The 20,352-nt window shown below is 42.2% G+C and overlaps 1 protein-coding gene across 1 annotated transcript in view; it reads right to left on the bottom strand.

Annotated features, from left to right (window-relative positions):
- The window catches only part of LOC113425108 (transmembrane protein 132D-like), a 238,981-nt gene that overhangs the window by 65,137 nt on the left and 153,492 nt on the right, over nt 1–20,352 (bottom strand). The gene's annotated exons all lie outside the window — the stretch shown is intronic.

Raw genomic sequence — 20,352 nt, 5'->3', positions numbered from 1 at the left:
GCAGTTGTCTTCTGGAAAAAAGCACCTTTGGGATAAACAAAGCATTTATTGAAGCTGATAGAATCTCTATAAATTCATCTATATGCCAATCTGGCACTTTTGAAATACATTGTGACTCTAACTCCGGTCATTGTCTAGAAACGGATGGACACTTGGTCCAGGACTTCTACAAAATGTCCCTGCTTGTCCCAAATGTGTTTTTTTCTTCAAAAAGCAACTGGAGTTTCTTTGTTTTTCCTTGAAGACATTTCACTTCTCATCCAAGAAGCTTCTTCCATTCTGGGGAACTGGAGAACAGAACATGTTTACAAGATCGGGTTCTTTAAGTCAAGCATGACTTCCTTGCTTTTAAATTTCCTCTTTTTCATATTCTTTCGTAGTGGTGAATCATTTTGGAACTACCAGAGATGCTGTAATATCACGCCTAGGAAGAACACGATACAAAAATGAGTGATGTTCTTGTAGCTTGGCTGGTAATTCTTGGGACTGCCACGAAGATGGTGACAGAAACGTGGAAGGAAATTTGCAAAAGACAGTGTACGCATGCGGTGTTCTAATTAAACCTTTCTAGCTTGCTTTTGTTTGAGTTATATTTAACAATAAAAACAGGGTACTAATTTACAGATGCAGAGATTACTTCATAGGTTTATAAAGCTTACCATTGAAGTCCCAAAGGTGCCTTTTTTAAAAAAGAAAAGAAAAGGAAGGCAACTGGACTGTCTTTGTTTTTCCTTGAAGATGTTTCGTTTCTCATCCAAGAAGCTTCTTCAGTTCTCGAGTTCTTCAGAACTGAAGAAGCTTCTTGGATGAGAAGCAAAATGTCTTCAAGGAAAAAGAAAGAAACTCCTTTTGATAAAGCACTTTTTGGGGACTTCTACAAATTCAACTGGCCAAAATCCAACCCCGAAGAAGCATTTGCCCCAAAGGAAAAAAAAAATTCTGCTAATGGTTCCACCCTGGTACCGCTTTGTCCTCCCTCTCTTTCGCAAATCAAAATATCAGATCAACAGCTATAATAATATTAACTGACATTCCGTCAAAAATACATAAAAGAAAGCTTCTTCGTATATGAAAAAGTAATATGAGCCAAATAGATTCTCGCTGTTGGTTCCTTCGGGAGATGGTAAGGAGGAAAAAAAAAACTTAGTTATTTCACTGTGGGCAAAATTTCTATTTGCATTTAAATTGACATCAAACAGTAGATGAAGATTCTAAAAATGTATCTCCCGTCTTACCTGCGAACCGCATGAACAAAATTTCATTATGGGCTGCTATTTTCCCTTAATACAAATTTGGATCCCCTAGCAGCTCCAATAAAGCCATCCGTTATCAGACAGTGTGGCTGAAAAATACTCATCCCCCAAAAATCAGGTTCCTAAGATTCTCCAAGATTCAGAATGATTTGAAATAATTTTGTGCACCAATTTTTATGGCAGGCAGGTCAGCTGATGGACCCCAATTCAAAAAAAGTTGCCAAAACTCCAGAGAAGAGCAACAAAAATGATTAAGGGGCTGGATGCTAAAATGTCTGACAAACTGTTACAGGAACTGGGAATATCTAATCTAATGAAAAGGACTAGGGGTGACGTGATAGCACTCTTCCAATATCTGAAGGGCTCCTACAAAGACGAGAAAGTCAAATTATTTTCCAATGCACCCATAAGCAAGACGAGAAACAATTGGAAACCAACCAAGGAAAGAAGCAGCCTAAAACTAAGGAAAAATTTCTTAACGGTGAGAGCAATCAACCAGTGAAACAACTTGCTTTCAGAAGTTGTGGGTGTTTCATCACTGAAGGCTTTCAAAAAGAGACTGGACAACCCTTTGTCTGAAATGACATAGGCCTCTTCCTCAAGCAGGGTGTTGGACAAGAAGATCCCTGAGGTCCCTTTTATTACTCTACTCTACTCTACTCTACTCTACTCTACTCTACTCTACTCCACTCCACTCCACTCCACTCCACTCCACTCCAATCCTCCTACCCTATCCTATATCCTATCCTATCCTTTCTTCTATCTTCTTCTTCCTCCTCTTCCTCTTCCTCTTCCTCCTCCTATTCTATTCCATTCCATTCCATTCCATTCTCCTTCCTTCTTCTGTGCTTCTACTTGTCCCATTTTCCTCCTTCTCCCTTTTCTTTCCCTTCTCCTTCTCTTTCTCCTTCTTCCCCTTCCCCTTCTCCTTCTTCTTCTTCTCTCTATTCTATTTTCTATTCCATTCCATTCCATTCTCAGAGCTTACAAGGTGGGAGGCAAAAATGACCCCCCCCGTCTCTCTTTTTTAATCAGAGATCATATGGATGCTCAGATTAATTGCAGGTATTGAAAAATGTCTGCGCATAACAAAAGTATTTGCTCCAGCCCCAGATCGATGTGCTCACTTCATGTTTACTGAATCAGTTGGATGCTCCAAATTGGCCCGAATTGCACTGCATCAATTTAGTCTGTCAATGATTGGAAGAAGGGGGTGCAGAACGATGCAGAAATATGGGATGGAAGAAATAGCAACAACGTGTGCCACCATCTTGCCACAATAAAATACACCAAAAACAATTTTAAATACATTTTAAAGCATGCTTTCCTTTAAAAATAAACCAAGTGAGAAGAGGATAAAATAAATAAATAAGAACATTGGGTGAGATTTTCCAGCAGTCTTAATAAATAAACAGCAAAATGCAAAGTCAAGAGAGAATATTTGTTCATAGGGCGAGAGGTTCATTTTTTTTAACCAGTTTTTGGCTCAGCCTCTAAAAGGATTAATGTTTGGAGTGAAAACCAAATGGAGATTTTAAAAAATCTGTTCCCAGCTTGTCTTTTTCCCTCTTATACGAGCTCTTGAGGCAAATTAATTCCAAAATGTGAACATTTAGGAGGGCAGTTTCCATCTTTTTTATTCCCACAGTTGTCTTTCACTCATCTTTGATCATAAAAGTATATGAGATCACATACTTGTTTTCCTGTTTATCTATCTGTCTGTCTGTCTATCCATCCATCCATCCATCCACCCACTCACCCACCCATCTCTCTCTCTATCTATCCATCCATCCATCCATCTAATCTATCTGTCTTATCATCTCCCTGCTAGACAGCTTACAAAGCACCCTAGCAATTAAACTCCTCAAGAGCATACAAAATTAAATACACACTCTTCTATCTGTTTTGCTAACAGTGGATATAATGAGTGAACAAACTCTCAAGCATTAAGCATATTCCATCTGAATTTGTCTGCAAATATCCAGAGGGTTAGAACGAGGTCGCCGTTTGTATAGCAAGCCAGCAGATGGCACCCAGCTTTACCATTGGAGGCCAAAAGCCCACTGTTGACCAACTCAATCAAAAATGCATTTGGTTGGAGTCAGAATTCCTAGAAATATATGGTCTAGGCAGAGGGTTTTTTCCTCCTCCCTCCACTAATTATCCAGCATTTTGCTTAAGGCAATTATTTCTGAGCCACTAAGAAATATCAAGGGGGAAGGAAGATGTGGGTTTTTTTTTAATATTATCAAGATTATTTTAAACTATAATCATAAAGCTTATCTGGTGGCTATTACGGGAGAGAGAGGCAGCTTCTCTTTTCTTCTACTGTGGATAGAAGGAGAGTTAAACATGTCCCCTCTCATTAGCCTGAAAAAGCACAGACCACAGCAGGCTGAACCACGTGGAGAAGAAATAAGCCACCCAAAGCTCCTTGTTCTCTTTGTGCTGTGTTTGTCCTCTGTTGGATGCTCTTCAACTCCAGTTCAATTAGAAGGACATAAAACAGATTATTTCTTTATCCAATTCAGCATTCTCCACTGTCTGAATCTCTCCGGTATTCCAGGATGTGAAATTTCCCCCTTCTGCTCGGAGTTGCCCAGAATGAAAAGTTTGTTCTACTGACTTCCTGCCCAGCCATGCAGAATCTTTTCTCTCTTCCTGCCCAAGAACCACGTGTAGATTTAATTGACTTGCTCGACTGGGTTAATTCATCCAATCCAATCAGTGAGTTGTTTCGGGATCACCAAATAAAATCACTGAACTCAATTCCTGGTTAATTCTCAGGAAATGTTCGTGGCTCCACTCGAAAAACCCACGGCGAATATGAAACAGTTTTTGGCTGACTTGGGGAAACCGTGCAACAAAGACTTGGTCCTTTCTTTCTCTTCCTCTTTTTTTTAACCTTCCTCCTTCTATTAAAGTGGTAGGGAAAGACATCTTAATCAGATTCCAGGAATAAAAAGAAGGCAACTATCTTAGGAAAGCAAAGAGAGTCAACCAATCTCTTCTGGATAATTCAAGTGTCCTAAATCAGCACCGAAGAGATGGACATCTCCACACCCGTGGTGGGATTCAAATATTGTTGCCACCAGTTCAGTGGGCATGGCTTGGTGGGTGCTCTTTGCATGCGTGCACACTCTTTGCATGCACGCTCGCGCCAAACGCGCACTTTGCACAGGCACAGAGGCATTTGCACAGGTGCATGAGGCATTCTAACTCACCTCCTGCAAGCCTGCATGATCCCGGTCGCTTCAGCAGCTGCCGCACAACACTCTTCTGTGCCACACAAAGCAGCTGTGCTTCAAATTCAGAGGATAAAGGTGAGTATGAGAGCCCAGGTAGGCAGGTGGGCCCAACAGCAGAGCAGTGGAGAGAAGCGGTTCGGTCTCCGCTGCTCATCGCTGCTACCGGCTCGGCTGAACCGGGATGAACCGGTAGAATACCACCACTGCTCCACACCCTACTACAACTAAAGTTTTGCCCCCTAGGTAAATCATCATACTTTTTAGACCTCAAAGGCCTGTCGACCCAACCAGATTTGCATGGGTGTGTCTCAGTGGTGGGATTCAAATTTTTTTACTACTGGTTCTATAGGCATGACTTGGTGGGTGTGATGTGGCTTGGTGGGCATGGCAGGGGAAGGATACTGCCAAATCCCCATTCCCAATCCTACTAACCTGCTTTCCAGCTCCATTCTTCTCTGCAGGGCAACCAAAGAAGACCCAGCCGATCAACTGGGACTCAATGGGAGGCAGAGGTGAGGTTGGCAGGGCCAGTCAGAGGTGGGATTGGCCAGTTCTCCAAACTACTCAAAACTTCCGCTACCAGTTCTCCAGAACTGGTCAGAACCTGCTGAATACCACCTCTGGTGGGTCTGCATGTGTGAATGTGAGTGTGCGTATACTGTGTGAGTATGTGCGACGCCTTTGTGCTAACTGGTTTTCCTTCTTCTCCATCCGTAGAAAACCGACTCCTTTCCTTCTTAAATAAGAGACCTAGCCCTGCCATTTCTCTTTTTTTTTATACAAACAACCATGAGAACCAACTGCCCTCAGGTCAAGACAGCGAACAAAAAACCCTCAGAAAACCATTTTTTACATTTAATTATACTGCTTTGGTTATACATGAATGATATCACTGCTCTAATGTAAACCACCGGGAGCCCAACTGGCTGTGGAAAAATGATAAAAATACTGTCCATAAACCCACAAGAAAAGAATTATGTGCAGTAATCCAATTTCTTTCTTTCTTTCTTTTTCTTTCTTTTTTGGCGCACTTTCTGGATCTCAATACATTTCTTGATACAACCATGTGATAAATGCGACTTGCCACTTCCCAAAACCTTCACCAAAGTGGATCTACGTATCAGCGACGTGCTTGTTGTGGTGTGTATTAATTTGCGAGTGTGTGTGAGAGAGAGATGGAAGACGATAAATTACATTCCAGCCAGGTTTCAGGTGGGAACAGACAAAAAGATGGATTTTAAATCATTAATAACTCCCTCCTTAAGTCTGCATATTTCAGAATCCCCAATTCCCTGCTGATAGTTGGAGGGGAGGGAGAATAATTTGCCTCCAGTTTGGGATGTAGCAAAATTGCATATCTTACTTTGCATCTTTACCTGCCCAGCTTGCTGCTTAGAAAATTATGACTGCATAGTGTACACCTCCCAATATGCTACAAGGAGGAGGGTTGATTTATAAGGATGGCATGGAGGTCTTTCCTCTTGGAAATATCTAGTCTTGATTCCTCCTCCTTTGTTTCTGGTGCAGGGAAAGAAAACATTAGTTTACCTCCCCCAAATGCCTGTATATCTGTTTTTTTTAATTCTTTCCTTGACAGAACGTGGGGAAAAACACACACACACAATAATGAAAATCAGATCTCTCTCTCTCATTGCTCTTGTGCAAAGCTCAGGTGGAGACAAGCCTTTGCATGGAAAATAGCCTCCCGCCACTTCAAAACACACCTGGAAGTGTACAAAAATTTGCATATAATATATATATATATATATAAAACCACCTGGAGGGGAGTGACTGGAGGGATGTCTCCAGTCAGGACGAAGATTGGATTGAGCCATGTGATGGTCCGATGGGTGCAGAGTGTGGATCTTGGATTTCTCTTCTGGGAAGGGAAAACCCAGAACTTTCAGATTCGGGTTTTCCCACATGTGCCAATAGGACAACTCTCATAAAATGGAACTTTGAGGAACTGTTGACAATAGACAGACAGACAGATGGACGGACGGACGGACAGACAGACAGATAGATATGTAGATAGATACGTAGATAGATCTGTAGATACAGTAGATACATCAATGGATGGATGGATGGATGGATGGATGGATGGATGGATGGATGGATGGATGGATGGATGGATGGATGGATGGATGGATAGATAGATAGATAGATAGATAGATAGATAGATAGATAGATAGATAGATAGATAGACTGGCAGGCAGGCAGGCAGGCAGGCTGGCTGGCTGGCTGGCTGGCTGACTGACTGACTGACTTCAGGAATGATGGAGGGGGATAAATTAGGCTGACGGACAATGCCCACGAGTTAAGACCACAGCCGCTTGCTAAAGCTTTTTGGAACAGAACAGAATAACTGAGTTGGAAGGGACCTTGGAGGTCTTCTAGTCCAACTCCCTGCTGAAGTAGGAGACTCTATACCATTCCAGAAAAGTAGGTGTCCAATCTCTTCTTAAAAACTTCCAGTGTTGGAGAATTTACAACTTCTGGAGGCAAATTGTTCCACCGGTTAATTGTTCTCACTCTCAGGAAATCCCTCCTTAGTTCCTGGTCGTTTCTCTCCATGATTAGTGTCCATCCGTTGCTTCTTGTCTTGCTTTCTGGTGCTTTTATTTAATATATTCCACATATTTTTTTAGACATAACCGTCTCCTTTCGATAATCCCTGAGTTTTACATGCAAAGCTCGGCATACTTAATGGTTCTGGCGCACAGTCTGGAGCCGGTAGATTTAGATGCCTTGCACAGCAGGGGTTAAAAAAACTGGCTGCATCTCAGGGTAGTAATTTTTGCAGAATTTTACTGCGCGTTGGGGATTCTCTACTATTTCAATACAGCTACTGGGGAAAAAAATGCTAGGGAAAAAGTAGTATTTTTCTTTTCCTCCCCTGCCTTCTCTTCAAATTTACATTTTTATCGGCGCCTACCATTTTGTCTCGTGAAATGTCAGTGCTTTAAATCCAGTGTTCTCCATCGCTGGGTGCTGGATTGTGACTTAACCTTCCTTCTTCTCACTTCACCTCAACTGACTCCTTACAAAATGCGGCGGCTGAATATTCAGTAGCCAACTGAGCTGGAAGGCGCAAGATGGTACATAAGGAGGAGACAGGAAGTGGTGGGGACAGAGAAAAATTGATAAAAGAACAAAGACAGGGGAAACGATAGTTGGTTGACCTGAATTCTGCTTTCCTGGTGATAGAAGAATAGGTTTTATGGTTTGAAGATGCAGTTGGGCCCAGAGTCCCATTATCAGTGCCAGAAGGGAGAAGAGGAGGAGGAGGAGGAGGAGGACTGTGGGGTCCTTGGTATTTTCTGACTTTGGTTGTTTTCTTACAAATGTTTCATAACCCAAACTAGGTAATATAATCAGTGCCAGAAGTGAGGTGGTTTGTGGAGAAGAAGAGGAGGAGGAAGAAGGAGGAGGACTGTGGGGTCCTTGGTGTTTTCTGAGCTTGGTTGTTTCCTTGCAGACATTTCATTACCCAACTAGACAATATCATCTGTGCTAAAAGGAAGCGGGATTTGTCCTCTATTTATATACTAGTGGCTTGCCCCGCCAGTGTTGGTAGGAGTATTTGTTCGTTCCATGATTAGGCTGTTTATTGAGTGGGTAGCTCCTTAACTGAGGTACTGTACCCCACAAACTGATGATGTTGCCTAGTTCGGTAATGAAACATCTGGAAGAAAATAACCAAGCTCAGAGAGCAACAGGATCCCCAGTTGTCTTCTCCTTCTCACAAACTGCAGGAAAACCACCAAGTTCAAAGAGCACCCAGGCCCACAGGCTTCCTCCTCCTCCTCCTCCTCCACTTCCTCTCTCCTTTTCCTCCATTCCACAAACCCTCACTCTTCTAGCACTGCTGATGTTGCCTATTTGGGTAATGAAACGTCTGCAAGAAAACCACCAATCTCTGGGAGCGCCGAGGTCCAATTCAACTGATTTAATTGTTTTAATTATTTCACACAACTTAGCACAGTGAAGAGTGCCTGTTTTTTTTAAAAAAAAAACTGTTCTTTTTGCCTAGTGATTAAAAGATTATTTTCACCCCCGCTGTTTACAAGCATTTGTTCTTACGTGGTTGCAACGGTTCCAACATCGCATTTGCAAGCTACCTCAAGAGGGCTAGATTTACTGAGAAAGGCAGCGCCGAAGCTGGAAAGCAACGAAATGCATAAATACAAGCAACAAACTCTTCTCGTTCTCCTCCACTCCTGACAATTAGAAGAAGAAAAAAAAGGAAGCTACAAGTTAAAACAATAATCCACTCACTAGACTACTCTGCTTGCCACTTGTAATGGGAGAGAAAAATCAAATTAATTCTTCCTGAAGAACGGACTCTTCCTTCAACCAAGTATAATTTCCGTCCTCTAGAGCCTAGCTTACATGTTGCCAAATTATCCAATTACAGGCTTATTCAAATCCACCTGGGGAAGATTGTCATGGATTGTAAATCGATAATTTCGAAGAGATTCTAATCCTTCTGGAAAACTCGAGAGGGAAACATACACCCCCCCCCCAAGATAAAATGTCTGACATGAAACCAAAGAGAAGACACTTGAGTTGTTCCCGTTGTGTGTGGAAAGGAGGTACTTTATCAGATATGATGAGAGCTGAAGGAGACAGCTCCAATGGAGCCTTCATTCTGCAAGGTTGAGACAGGTCCTTGGTAGTTTCTGAGGAAAGAAATACCTCTGTAATTTGAGTGAAAAATGAATGCAGCCCATCCTTGAAAAACCTAGAACTGTTTGCATACTAACTGTCAGTTTCCCCAAAGATAGGGGGTGCGCATATCATAATTTATTCAATTTATTCATTGTATTATTTAGACACGGCCCATCTCCCCTCAACTGAGGCTCTGGGCGGCCTACGAAGAGACAGAGGTATTATAATGAAAACAGTTAAAAGCTAGGAATCAAAATTCAGAATTAAAAAGGGAAGGATGCTCTCCAGTCCCATGGCTGTGGGTCCCAAGTGAGACAAAACAGGCAGGTTTTCAGGTATGTCTGAAAGGCCAGGAGAGTTAAGGTCTACCTGTCCTCTGGTGAGCGGGAGAAATTTCCAAAAGGCAGGAGGAATGGCACAGGAGGTCCTCTTCCTGGACCCCCCCCCACCCCACCAGAGGTGGTATTCAGCAGGTTCTGACCAGTTCTGGAGAACCAGTAGCAGAAATTTTGAGTAGTTCGGAGAACCAGCAAATCCCACCTCTGACTGGTCCTGCCAACCCCATCTCTTCTCTGCCTCCCGAGTCCCAGCTGATCGGCTGGGTCTTCTTTGGTTGCCCTGCACAGGAGAACGGAGCTGCAAAGCAGGTTAGGTGGGGGGGAGGGAATAGGGATTTTGCAGTAACCTTCCCCCAGGAGTGGGGAGGGAGTGGGATTTTGCAATATCCTTCCCTTGCCACACCTACCAAGCCACACCCACCAAGCCACACCACGCCTAGCAAGCCATGCCATGCCTACCAAGCCATGCCCACCAAGCCACACCCACAGAACCAGTATGAAACTTTTTGAATCCCACCACTGCCCAGCAGCCCCCAGTTCTTTAACTGATGGGGATAGGATAACAGAATAACAGTACAACAGAGTTGGAAAGGTCTTCTATTCCAACCCCCTGCCCAAGCAGGAGACCCTACACCATTTTGGACCAATGGGTCTCCGTTCCAGTCTATCAGCATTCCAGCAAAACCAGATCCCAATCAAAAACTCTTATTTTCTCACAGTTTCTTCTTATTGGAAAAGTCATACTGGCACACCTGGGAAGCCACCTTTCTGAGTGGGAGGCCAAGTATATTTGTCAACTAAGTATACCTACGATTAAGGTTACCGATTAAAAAACTTGGGCCAAAATGTATTTGGTCTTTTTCCTATAAGTGAAAGTAATTAACTTTGTAATGGTCAGCCTCTCTCGGATACTAAGGAAAATACATCCAGTATTTCACAGCAGCCTATTAAAACTGAGTATTATGTGATACGGAAAATATTTCATCAATGGTTAGAGAATTAAAAAAGGAATTTGGAAATGAGGAAGAATAAAAGAGAAAATGAAATAAAGTAAGACAGAGATATAAATAAGATGATAACTGTCAATATATGTATGATGAGAACAATGAGATGTAATGCTAATAAGATATGATAACCAGAAGAGCTGTATAATGTTTAGTTGTTTGATGTATCTTAACTCTAAGCTTAGAGAAATAATACTAATGTGAATGGCATTATAAATGGTGAAGGTGTTGGTGCCCAGGTGACACACTGCTTAAGAAAAAATGAAATTTTTGTACTTTTGAAACGGAAAAATAAAAAAACTTAGCAAAACAACAACAACATCAAACCAGCAATAGGTTCTACTTTAAGACCTATACCTGCTCCTCCTCCTCCAAATCCTGTGGTAGTATGAGGTGAAATACATTGTGAAATTAAAAAAAATATTGATTTGCAAAGGGGCCGGTCCCAATATTTGGTTCAATGGAAAGGGTATCCTTTGTCAGAAGCTACTTGGGTGAAAAGTTGGGATGTCAAAGCTGATAGATTAGTTAAACAATTTCATGATAAATTTCCTGACAAGCCAAAGAGTCCTCCTGGAGGCGGGGAGGGGGCTAATGTGGTTTGCTGGAGTGCTGACACCGTCTCTTCTTGAAAACCACCAGTGATGGGAGCACCTACAACTTCTGGAGCAAATCCTTCTCCTCGGGGATTGTTCTCCCCTTCAGAAAATTTCCACGTAGTTCTAGGTTGGATCTCTCTTTAGGGATCTCCCATCTGCTAGTTCTAATCCTGCCCTTAGGAACTTTCACAATATTTTGTCCTTTGTAACCTTCAACCTCCTAGACTGAAATCAGCTGAGGAAATAGCCTAGATAGAGCGTCGTACCTTCATCTTAATTTCTTCCAATCATAGAATCATGCAGTTGGAAAGGACCTTGGGGGTCTTCTAATCCAACCCACTGCTCTAGCAGGAGACCCTGTATCATTCTGGACAAATGACTGTCTGGTTTCTTTTTGACAATCTCCAGGGATGGAGCACCCACAACTTCTGAAGGCAAGCTGCAACACCAGTTGATTGTTCTATCTAGGGAATGATCTGATAATGGGAGAAAGAGCCTCAGCTGATAACGGGAAGGGAAAGAAACTTGGAAAGGGCCTTTCCTAACTTATCAGGCTGTAAAAAGAGATGGCGGGAGATTTGCACTTTCAGATTTGTAAAGATTCTGCTAATATAGCCCTGCAATAAAACAGCCACTAGTCTTAGCAGATTAACAGAGTTGGAAGGGACCGTATAGGTCATCTAGTCCAACCCACCACCCACCCAAGCAGGAGACCCTACACAATTTCTGACAGATGGCAGTCCAATCTCTTCTTGAAAGCCTCCAGCGATGAAGCTCTCAGAACTTCCGAAGGCAACTTCTGTTCCATGGGTTGTCCTCGCTGCCACTTATTTCCAGGTTGAATTAGTTTCCATCCATTGTTCCTTGTCTGGCCTTCAAGTGCTTTGGAAAATAGCTTGAGCCCCTCCTCTTGGTGGCAGCCCCTTAAATATTGGAAGACTACTATCATGTCTCCCCTGGTCTTTCTCCTCCCTAGACTAGCCATGCCCAGTTCCTGCAACCAGTTCATCGTATGTTTTAGCCTCCAGTCCTTTAATCATCCTAGTTGCTCTTCTCTGCACTCTTTCTAGAGTCTCAACATCCTTTTTTATAGTGTGGTGACCAAAACTGGATGCAGTATTTTAGGTGTGGTCTTACTAAGGCTTTATAGAGTGGTCTTAGTATACCTCCCTTGATCTCGATTGTATCCCTTTGTTAGTGCAACTTTGGGTTGCATTGGCTTTTTTGGCTGCCACTGCACACCGCTGGCTCATATTTAACTTGTTGTCTACTATTTAACTGGTTGTCAACTCCAACATATTTAACTGGTTGTCAACTCCAAATTCCCTCTCACAGTTACTGCTATTGAGCCTGGTTTCACCCAGTCTATATGTGTCCTTTTGGTTTTTCTTACCTAAGTGTCGGACTTTACTTTCTCTACACTGAATTTCATCATTAGCCTTTGCTCATCTGGTGCTGTTTCCTGCCTGATCAACCTGGTAAGTCTGGGCCCAAACAAGTTATCCTTCCATCCTTCAGGCAACATCCCCCCCACCAAAAAAAAAAAAGGCAAAGCAGAGGAGGAAATTCCTCCAGAAATGCAAAAATTACAGACTTTGCCTGTTGTCTAGAGACAGGGAGGACCAGGGATGATTCCGCACATCTCGGCCGCACCAGACATCTTCACCCCAGCCATGCTTTAATTCATTAGTCAAGAGGTTAATTTTCCATTTGGTTTGATTGCACTGTAAGCAGACCTCCCTGGCGCATTCAGAGGAAAGGAATGGGAAGGCAGGAAAAGAGAAAATCAATAGGCATTATGCCACATAAAAGGCAGAGGGGGGGAGGGAGGGAGGGAGGGAGAAGAGAGAAGAGAAAAAAATTGGGAGGGGGGGAAATCCACCCAGAAAACGATGCCGAAAAGGATTAAAGAACAGCGTTCTGCTTGCTGAGAAGAAGAGAGAGAGCGGGGGAGAGAGAGAGAGAGAGGTGTCTTAATTTGTTGGGCAACCAGCTAGCACAGCCTTGTTTGCCAGTAATCCTAATTACCCTAGAAATACAAAACTGGCTTATCAAGTTTGAATGGCGAATTACACAGTGCTTGCCAGGAAACTGGAAAGAGAAGCACATCCAAAAGATAATAAATGTCCTCTTTCCAACAGGGATTGGAAGGCAGAAATTGCGGAGAATCTGTCTCTAAGTCCTGGACAAACTTGGGTCGCTGTTTATAGTTACAGCATTGCTACAGTCAGGCTGTGACTTGGAAAGATTCCCCAGTTCAAATGATTGTGGGATTATAGACCAGTTCTTTCTTCCCTCTTCAGTCCAATTGTTCAACCTCACATGGATGTTCTAAGATTATCTAAGATGATAGGGAACTCTTGTGCCCTCTGTTCCTTGGAGAGCCAGAATTTGGTTGAAGTAAAGAAGAATAACAGAATAACCGAGTTGGAAGGGACCTTGGAGGTCTTCTAGTCCAAACCTCTGGTTAGGCAGGAAACCCTACACCACTTCAGACAAAAGGGTTATCCAATCTGTTCTTAAAAACTTCCAGTGTTGGAGAATTCACAACTTCTGGAGGCAATTTGTTCCACTGATTAATTGTTCTCACTGTCAGGAAATTCCTCCTTAGTTCTAGTAAATACATGAACTCTTTGATTAGTTTCCACCCATTGCTTCTTGTCCTGCCTTCAGGTAGCTTTAGACAAGAGGTTGATCCCCTTTTTCTTCTTTGTGGCAACCCCATAAGCATTGGAAAACTACTACCAAGTCACCCCCTAGTCCTTCTTTTCATTACACCAGATTAAAAGGAAAGGCAACTTTGGACACCCCTTCCTCGGGGTGAGAGAATTTGAACTCCCATCAATCTTAGTCAACATCTCTTGATGGAAATCAACCAACCCAGCCACAAGTTATAAGTTTCCCCGGGACAAATTTTCAACTAGCAAGGTTGAGATTCGAAGATTTCAGGACCTCGGACAGAGTATGGGCTTCACTCAAGAGGAGGGCAACTACGTTAGAGGGTGAATTAACGATACCTTCATTTTCTCACTTTAAATATATATATCACTTTAAATATTTATTTATTTATTTATTTATATTTCTCCTTTTGAAGCTTTGTTCCTAGCCACATTGGATATCTCTGTCATAAAACAGACAGGAAGAGGCTTAAATATTTTATGAGCTCTTCAACCATTGCTAGTCACGATAGCTCATTATTTATATACACGTATACATATCTATTAATATTGCGTGCTTGTGTGTCAAAGAGCATTTTGATGCTTGTTCTCATTGCAAGCAGCCTGGGGCTATCTCAGAAAAGGGGCGATAACTCCCCACTCCAAGTAAATACATGAATATTAAGTAAATGTGCATTGTTAAAACCTACTTTTGTTTATGCTTCACGTCAATAGCTTTCTCCGTTCTATGCAGGAATGATGGTTATGACTGGAATCCTTCCCATATTAACTCCAACTGTTGAACTGGTTTTAACTTGAACAAGTGTCGAGTGTACATATGAAGAGACACCAATTAATCTGAGTAGCAGAATGATCAAAGAAGTAAATGAAATATTGAATTGATAATATAAACTTCAAAGCGAAAATGTTCTTCAGCAAGCTTTGCAATTTCTTCTTTTTCATGTACAGAAAATTTGACATTAACCATTGTGGATAGGAAATGGGATATTGTTCGATGTTTTGGGGTTGTTGGGTTTTTTTTTGAAAGTCTGATCCTCTGCATTTCAACATTGTGAAATATGCCCCATGAAATTCAATGGGATTCCTTCTTGGTCTTCTGCTTGGGTGGGGTGGGTGGGGTTGGAGTAGATGACCTACAAGGTCCCTTCCAACTCTGTTATTATGTTTTGTTATTCTGAATAGGATTGTAGGATAAATGGGACTTTGAAAAAAAAAAACCGACAGGGCCATCCTGTTAATAAACAGCTGACACTGTTAGCAAAATTGCAAAGTTGTTGCACAAAAACACTGCACATGTCCCAATTTTTGTGTCAAGATGTCTTCTGTTTAGAGTAGCACTCAGCAGCTATTCCTAATTCAGGAAGATTGCCAGATGCTGACAATGATTTATCTGAGCAGAGACTACTTTTGATGACAGGGATTCTCAGCAGGATGTTCCTACCTTGGTGAGTTTATCAGCTTTTTAATTTTGTAGAGCTTGCAAAACCATGTACTTGGTTGTTGTTTTTTTTAATCCAGGCCAGGGATCTTGGCAGGGATCAGCCAAGCTTTGGAAAATGAAAAGCAGCTGACACTGGATTCCAGCTTTTGCACACCAATAACTTCTAAGTGCAAGATAAAAAAAGAAGGCAAACTCCGGAAAGAAGGGCTACATTTTTTGAGAAACAACCATGACTAATTTGTTCCTTCAACCAAACAACATAATGGAAAAAAGAGTCTCTATACCTTTGCAAATGTGAAGCCAAGGTGGTATCACTTTTGAACCACAGGTAGATGTCAAATACAAAGCAGGAACAAGGAGGCAGAAATCAAAGTCCAAGTTATACAGATATACAGATTAACAGAGTTGGAAGGGACCTTGTAGATCATCTAGTCCAACCCTTGCCCAAGCAGACCCTACACCATTTCTGACAGGTGCCAGTCCAGTCTCTTCTTGAAAGCCTCCAGGGATGAAGCTCCCACAACTTCCGAAGGCAACTTCTGTTCTGTGGGTTGATTGTTCTCCCTGTCAGAAAATTCCTCCTTATTTCCAGGTTGAATCTCTCCTTGTTCAGTTTCCATCCATTGTTCCTTCTCTGGACTTGAGGTTCTTTGGAGAATAGAACTCCACCTCCTCTCTGTGGCAGCCCCTCAAATATTGGAAGACTACTATCATGTTGAGTAACATCTACCTATGCTTAAGATAACTGTTCAGTAGACCAAGTGCTCAACTTCTTGGAGATGACCAGAATGAGTCTGAAGGAGGGGTCAAATGTGAGTCCCTCCATTCCCAAGAGTTCTAAATCCAGCCCACCTTGAATGCCTGTCTTACCTCCTGCTCATTTCCCTTGACTGTTAAAAAAAAGTTTTATTATACATTTTCTTCATTTTGTATTACAGCTTCAATTTTACAACTATGATATACTGGTTGTATACATTATATTGTACATTATAGATTATGCATTCTATTATACCTCCTATGTTCAACCATTTAACTTTTCTTTATACAATACCATATTTATCTTTCTTATTCCTATAGTTCTAACCGGAATTTCTATATGTATATATTTTTAACTATCATTATACTCATATTACTTCTAGTACTTTGATCGTCTTTCTTGTAGAGAGCGTAAACTTGCAATAAATCTTCATATTCATTTGAACAACCTGAATCTCCTAATTTTCCCCGGCACTTGACATAGCCCAAGAAGATATTTAGAGCTAAAATTCTCATAGCGCATCTCACGGTGACTGGGTTTCTTGTGAAGCCAAAATGTTTCTGAACCATTTGTGGAATAAACTGGTTTTTTTTTTTAAAAAAAAAAAACATGCTATACCATAAACATGGATTAAATTTCACACTGGTGGATTGGCATACCACACTAAACTAAAGCTGACCACATATCAGAGTCACTTGCTTGAGAGTGCAACTACAAAAATGGAATACATAAAAATGAATGTGTGAAACCCATTCATGCCTATGGTTCTTGACCCAAACCAAATAACAATGATGATTCTGGAAGAGTCCAAGCTTGACCCACAGTGTTCAAACAGACTGTTTTAATGGAAGGACTCATCCTGGAATAGCTCACAAGGACAATCAATTTCATACATATCTCACTCTCCACCACTGGAGTCTTCAAGGCAAGACTGGGCAACCATTTGACTGGGATCCTATAAGATCTCCTGCTTGAGCAGGGGGTAGACTAGAACAGCGGTCACCAACTGGTGGTCCGTGGACCACTGACAGTCCGTGAGAAAATTTTGGTGGTCCGCAGAAAAATTATTTGCATTTTTTATGTTACACTAAATCAGGGGTCCTCAAATTATGGCCCCTGGGCTGGATACGTGCAATGAACATTTGTGTTGCTTCGGGGGTGGGAGGGGGCAGAAGTTCTGACTTGGGGTCTGCTTCAGCCTCCTGGTAGGGGGCTTTGGGTGAAGGCTGGAAGGAAGGTCCACTGGTGGCGAAGAGCCAAAGGGCCTCATTCCAATGGGACTGCATCATGGCCTGGAACTGGCTGACCATCTCTGCCCACTGAGACTCCGGGCGCGGGACCTGGCCTTGCACTCCCGTAGATCTTCCCTCTGCTTGGAAAGCCTCTGCTCCTAGTCCTCAGTGAGGTGCTTCTGCTAAGCCTCCTTCTCAGTCGGATCCAATTTGAACGGAGGCAGCTTTTTGACCAACTCTTTCTCCTGGGGGCTGCTTAGCTCCAACAACTGCTTCCTATTGGGGCCGTAAGGTGGGCAGGCAAGGACTGGCTGGGAAGGAAGGGGTAAGTAGAGGCCAGCGAGGCGCCCCTCGATCTGAGCGATATTGAGTTGGCCATGCCCACCCAGTCACATGACCACCTAGCCACGCCCACCCAACCGGTCATCAGGCAGATTATATTAATGGTCCACGGAATTTAAAATTATGAATGTAGTGGTCCCTGAGCTCCGAAAGGTTGGCGACCCCTGGACTAGAAGAATGTCCCTTCCAACCCTATCATAATATGTTCTGTAGTCTAAATGCAAACTCTGCTTGCTTTCTCACCACCACAAACACACCCCAAGCGCACTGGAGCCTTCTCCACGAATCTCCATCACTCTCAGGAAAGATCTGTGAATGCCTGTGAAACCTATTGGAATTGTAGAGTATACGGAATGCTACTTGGGCCGGGCCAGGGCTTGGATTCTATGTTCTACTACGCTTTACAGTATTGAACAACCCAATTGCCAAATCCCTTGCTGGAGTGAGACTAATTCAACAGACCCAGCATGATAAATGTTTTTGTTTGGTTCAGTTTTTAAATAAGAGAATAAGAGAACCCTTACTATAATTGTCTTGGTCATTAAAACCCAAAGGCCACCTTCTAGTTTTAAAGTTGGCAAATTCCGTTGGTGGTCTCCAAGAACAGCACAAACATTTTCCCCACCTTGACTAGCAGCATAATAATTAACAGCCCGTTGCTAGGCAACCACCTGGTTCCTATTATAATCTTTCCCCCAAAAAACTCATATACATACGAACCTAACACTTGCTCGCCCCTTCAGTACATGCTATGGTTGTTGAAAAATCTGGCTTCTGTGGAGTTTCATGGGAAGGAGCCTCATTCAGCTGTTTATCCAAGTAATCCAAAGTCAACTGTTGTAAAATTCTAATTTGAGCCCTTCATGAGTACCAAGTTTTATTTATATTTGGATGCTATGCAAGCTGAGAATGGAAAGTCACCTGTTCGTGGCTCTCCTTCTCTCCAATATCAGTGCTTATCGAAGCAATGAAGTTTCCAATGCAGGTGTTCTTGACGTACCACCAGAACTGAGGCTGGAATTATGGTTGTAAGTCGGGCCAGTCGTTAAGCGGATCGCCACGTGGCTGTGCCTGATTTTACAACCTGTTTCATGGCGGTCGTTAAGAGAACACCACAGTTGCTAAATGAGTGTGGTGCTTGTTAAACAAACCTTCCCATTGTATCTTTTAGTATACCGCACTAAGGAATTTTACAGGGCTTTTGTAAAATTTACTGTACTAAGGGGTGTCACGGGGCCTTTGGGGAAAAAAAATCAGAGCTCCTAGCTTGGCCCATTTTCAGAAGGATAAGACAAAGAGCATCCTGGGATATCTAAAGTGGTCACCTCAGCCAATCAGAAGTTCAAAGAGCTGTCAGCTTTGGAATCCTTATTCGTCGCTGCCACATAGCTTGAGAAAGTGGGAGGGGGTGATTTTAATTGAGTAGCTCTTAGTAGACAAAATGGAATTCTTTTGTTAGTTCAAGATCAAAGAGTGTGGAGCAGGAAGAAATGGAGCGTACTTTGGGATTGGTTCATGTGATGTGATGATGAGTAATAAGAGAATGGTTTGTAGGTTGGGATATTGTAGGAAGTCCAGGAAACTTTTAGTTTTGAAATTCCACAGATATGCCAGGTGCTATTCTAATAAAAGTACTTTTGAGATTATGCTTGTCTCGGAGTTACTGATCGGGATGGAGGTTCCCTGGAACGTTGACAATAGCTCTGTCTCCCTTGTACCCAAATTGGGACAGTCAATCCTTCCAAATATTAGATTAATGCAAAAAACCCAGCTAGCTCAAGATCTAAACATTCCTAGAAAGAACTCTAAGGGAATATTATCAGTAGTTTATCTCCTAGGTTTCAAGGAAGGTTGAGGTGATGTCCTACCAAAAAGAAAACGGAAGGGTAAGACAAAGCCATTTGTTGTTTAGTCATCTTCCTTTTTTTTGTCAATCAATTTCTATTGCTTGAAACCTTTCCAGTTGGTTGATTCAACTTTGAAGCTGTAATGGTAAGCCAGAACCAATCAATGAATGAATTAGAAGCTTGTTACTCTGGTGTATCAGGGATCATATAGATTTGGACAACATCTGCGGACCATTCCATTCACCAACAGAAGGGAGGCCATCTTCAGATTACAAACATCACCCTTTTATTAATCAATCTATTAATCAATACCCAGAAAAAATTAAGATGGCACTGAATCAGCTTAATAAGAACCAGATCATGATATGGTCACTCACTTAGAAAGCAACAGCACAGTCCACACAATTACATACTATAGAAGAGATGGCAGAATTGGAAGGTGGAGTGAAAAGGGGAATAAGCTTAGAATCCCTGCGTAGCAACAAGTCCTATTCCCCTTGAGTGCTGTTCACCCTTATAAAACTCTTAGCAGGTGCCAATGGTTAGTTGAGAAGATTCCCACACACAGGCTTTTAGCAATGAATCAGATTAATTGAACCTTCATGTGTGGACTTGGTCTTTCATGCCTGACACATACAAGGCCATATATACCAGCAGATATATTCCACAACCAATGAACAAGTCTCGCTTCTTCAAGAAGCAACAGAAGGTGTTGGACAAATGAAAAACCAATCACAGAGAACGTCTATAACCTACAATTCCAAGACACATCACTAGAAAGATGTTCTAGCAGAACAGAGAAGTGTATCAGAGATGGAGCAATCATTCCATGAATGGTGGACAGAACATGGGAGAAATTGAATTACAGGACAATTGACAGAAAATAGGAGAAGACCTATAGGTCTGCAGAACATTAGCTTAAATGGGGGAAATCCAAAATAA

The sequence above is a fragment of the Notechis scutatus genome, chromosome 13, assembly GCF_049901735.1.
Source record: "Notechis scutatus isolate UNSWTSFEM ecotype Mainland chromosome 13, rNotScu1.2, whole genome shotgun sequence".
Taxonomy (NCBI): Eukaryota; Metazoa; Chordata; class Lepidosauria; order Squamata; family Elapidae; genus Notechis; species Notechis scutatus.
This window is presented reverse-complemented; position numbering and strand designations above follow the sequence as displayed.